The 3648-nt window shown below is 42.7% G+C and overlaps 1 non-coding gene across 1 annotated transcript; it reads right to left on the bottom strand.

The window, feature by feature from the left end:
* Positions 1-597: 597 nt before the first annotated feature.
* Positions 598-704, bottom strand: LOC125996774 (U6 spliceosomal RNA). Its single transcript, XR_007491454.1, has one exon. It is a non-coding gene; the product is annotated as a U6 spliceosomal RNA (small nuclear RNA).
* Between the last annotated feature and the right edge of the window lie 2944 nt (positions 705-3648).

The following is a 3648-nucleotide window of genomic DNA, read 5'->3' as shown; positions in this document are numbered from 1 at the left end:
TATCTACCAAGTCCATACAACTTTCAAAGTGTTTATTTACAACAAAATTTTTTTCTTATTGATTTTTGTTTGTTTGTTTGGGCCACACCCAGTGATGCTCAGGAGTTACTCCTGGCTATACACTTAGAAATTGCTCCTGACTTGGGGGACCATATGGAACGCCAGGGATCAAACCGAGGACCGTCCTGGATCAGCCGTGTGGAAGGCAAACGCTATCGCTCCGGCCCCTTTTTCTTATTGATTTTTGAATCAAACTTTAAGGTGTTCTGGAGCTACTTTCAGCTCTGTGCTTCAAGGTTTCTCTTAGTGATACCAGGGGGACCATGTTGTGCTGGGTATTGAACCCAGGCCTCACATATGCAACTATGCACTAAACCTGTTAAGCTATCTCTCTAGTCCTTTATAATTGATTGGGTGGGGGCATACCTGACTGTAGTCAGGGTTTACCTCAGATTCTGCACTCAGAGAGCACGTTTGGTGGGCTTAGAAGACCATATGTGGTACTAGGGTGGTTCCTGGTTTGGGGCCATGTGCAAGGCAAGTGCTCTGCTCACTCACTGTGCTATCACTCTTGCCCCTACTACTGATATTTATTTTAGAAACTATTAAAAATGCTTTTTTCTTTTTTTTTTCCTTGTGCAGGGGCCATGCTAATCTTCTCTGTATTGTTCCAAATTTAGTATATGTGCTGCCGAAGCAAGCATTTTATAAAAGCTTACCTAAAAGTAGAAAAGAGAAAAAAAAAAAGTAGAAAAGAGGAAAAATTCCTAGCCAGGGAAGAATTAAGACTTTAACAACTGTGACCAGAGAGATAGCACAACAGCAGGTCATTTGCCTTGCACGCAGCCAGCCTAGGGTGGACCCTCCTGGTTGGATTCCTGGCATCCCGTATGGTCCCCTGAGCCTGCCAGGAGTGGTTTCTGAGTGCAGAGCCAGGAGTAATAACTGAGTGCCACCAGGTGTGGCCCCCCAAAAGAAAAAATGTTACACAACTTTTATTTGTTGTGGGTTTTTTTGGGGGGGTCACATCTAGTTTGGGGACATACAGGGCTGTTTCCTAGTTCTGCACCCAGGAATTACTGCTGGCAGTGTTTGAGGAACACATGAGATGCTGGGAATTTAACCTGGCTCAGCTATGTGCAAGGCAAATGCCCTTTTGATTTGATTACACACTTTTAATGGATACATTCCTCATATATTGAGGATTATTCCAGGCTTTCACAGCAAGAAGGTGTAGTGGGGTTACTTCTAGGAAACTGGCAGCAAGGACAATAGAGATGAGGGTTGGAAGGACCGGCCCATGGTATGAAGCTTACCATAAAGTGTGGAGAGTTCAATTAGAGAAGTAACTACACTAACAACTATCATGACAATGGTAGTGAGTGAGAGACATAGAATGCCTGTCTCGAATACAGGCAGGGGGTGGGAGGGAGATGGAGGACACTGGTGGTGAGAAGGTTGCACTGGTGAAGGGGGGTGTTCTTTTTTATAACTGAAACACAACTACATACATGTTTGTAATCATGGTGCTTAAATAAAGATATTATTAGAAAGAAAGACAGAAAGAAAGAAAGACAGAAAGAAAGAAAGAAAGAAAGAAAGAAAGAAAGAAAGAAAGAAAGAAAGAAAGAAAGAAAGAAAGAAAGAGAAAGAAAGAAAGGAAGGAAGGAAGGAAGAAAGAAAGAAAGAAAGAAAGAAAGAAAGAAAGAAAGAAAGAAAGAAAGAAAGAAAGAAAGAAAGAAGGAAGGAAGGAAAGAAAAGAAAGAAAGAAAGAAAAGAAAGAAAGAAAGAAAGAAAGAAGGAAGGAAGGAAGGAAAGAAGGAAGGAAGAAAAAGGAAGGAAGGAAGAAAGGAAAGAAAAAAGGAAAGAAAGAAAATACTGGCAGCAAGGGCATGAAGTATCTCAAAGGGGAGATAGAGCATGTAACCAGTCCTTCTTTGGTACAGGGCTGTGGCTTTCCCCGCTTCTAAATTAACATGTGCTAAACCTTACCATTTGGGGCAATTGTTAGGGACTATATAAAGTAAAAGCAAACAGAGCACTGATTGTGAAACTAGAAATATATCATAAACAGGCATGCACAAACAAACTGTGAGCTGAGTCAACATGGAAAAACCGGTAAGACCCGAGTTGAAATCCAGGTTCAAACACTTTGCTGGTTTTTATTTTCTCTCTTTCCTCCTTTTTTTTTTTTTTTCCCTTTTTGGTCACACTCAACAATTCTCAGGGGTTACTCCTAGTTCTGTACTCAAAATTTATTCTCCTTCAGCCCTCTCACCTCCTTTCCTTTTTTTTTTTTTTCTCTTTGTTTATGGGTCAAACCTGGTGCTCAGGTTTGGGGTTACTCAGGTGTCACTCGGGTTACTCCTGGCTCTGCACTCGAGAATCACCTGGCAGAATGAAGGGACCATATGGGACTTACTATCGTTCTGGCCCCTCTCTCCCCTTTTCTATCTCTTTGCTCATGATCATTCTATCTATCATCACTAAAGAGATGATGCCTGACGACTATGCCTAGTCCTCAAGGTCCATTTGAAAAAAAAAAGGTCCATTCTCAGAGGTACTCAGGGAAATAAGCATGTCAGTCCTGGGAGTCCTGCCTGTAAAAACTTGTTTCTGGCCCTCTGAACTATCACCTGACCCTTAAACTAGTGATTTTCTAACTTTTAAGTAATGTAGCTAATAATTTTGGGGTGAGAAGGTAAGGTGTGTTGGGCCACAAGTGACAATTTTCAAGATTCTTGGTTACTTAGGGGCCACTCTAGGCGGTGCTCTGAGGCTTACCACTGTATGCAAGGCAAGTAACTTAACCCTTGCACTCTCTCTCTAATCCACTAAGCAAATAACTGTTGGGGACTGACTTGTTTGAGGACATTTTGCTGTTCTCTCTGCCATAGCCCAGCTTTTCACCTAAAAGCAATATGCAGTCTTGCTGTAAATCTCTGAGCTAAGAGAAAAGAATGTAGCTGCAGGACTTAATTTAGCTATAAGCCCGGAGGAGAGAAAAAACTGCCTGGTCCAGTTATCAGAAACTAGGCCCCATTCCTTAAGACCACATTCCGGAGTAATTTAGGCTGTTATCAATAAGTATATGCTATATTGTCTGTTCAAGATCACTTAGGCAAGCACATATTGCACCATTTCCTGATAGTCAAGCAATTAGGAATGCAGCTAGAAGGACACTAGAAGTTTCCATTGAAACAGCACGTTCAGTATAGCTTAAAGGTCATCCAGCCCCTAGCCCACTGCCCACTTCCTTATGAGCCTTCGCGCCAAAAGTATGATTGACATCACCTTTGTACTGCCCCTTTTTCTCCTTCACTATTTAAGAAGGAACTGTAGCCAATAAAGACACCCTTGAACAGTGAGACGCTGCCTTGGGTCTTTATTATTAACCTCTCTCAGATTTTTTACAGTGTGGTTGTTCTTCTACTCAGCAAAATAGGAGTGCAGTCGTCTGAGAAGCCTTCCCAGCTAATTCCTGCTGGCCGGGCCCCCCTGGGGGGCTTCAGGTCACTGCATTTTGGCGCCCAACGCTGGGCTCGAAGATCACCGCCACACTCCGAACGACTACAGGTCGGCGAGTCTAGAGCTCCTTCGTAAATCGCGGAAATTACCTCATCAGGGTAAGCGTTGAAACGAGTTAGC

The sequence above is a fragment of the Suncus etruscus genome, chromosome 18 (genome assembly GCF_024139225.1).
Source record: "Suncus etruscus isolate mSunEtr1 chromosome 18, mSunEtr1.pri.cur, whole genome shotgun sequence".
NCBI lineage: Eukaryota > Metazoa > Chordata > Mammalia > Eulipotyphla > Soricidae > Suncus > Suncus etruscus.
The sequence above is the reverse complement of the archived record's forward strand: the minus strand, read 5'-3'. Positions and strand labels throughout refer to the sequence as shown.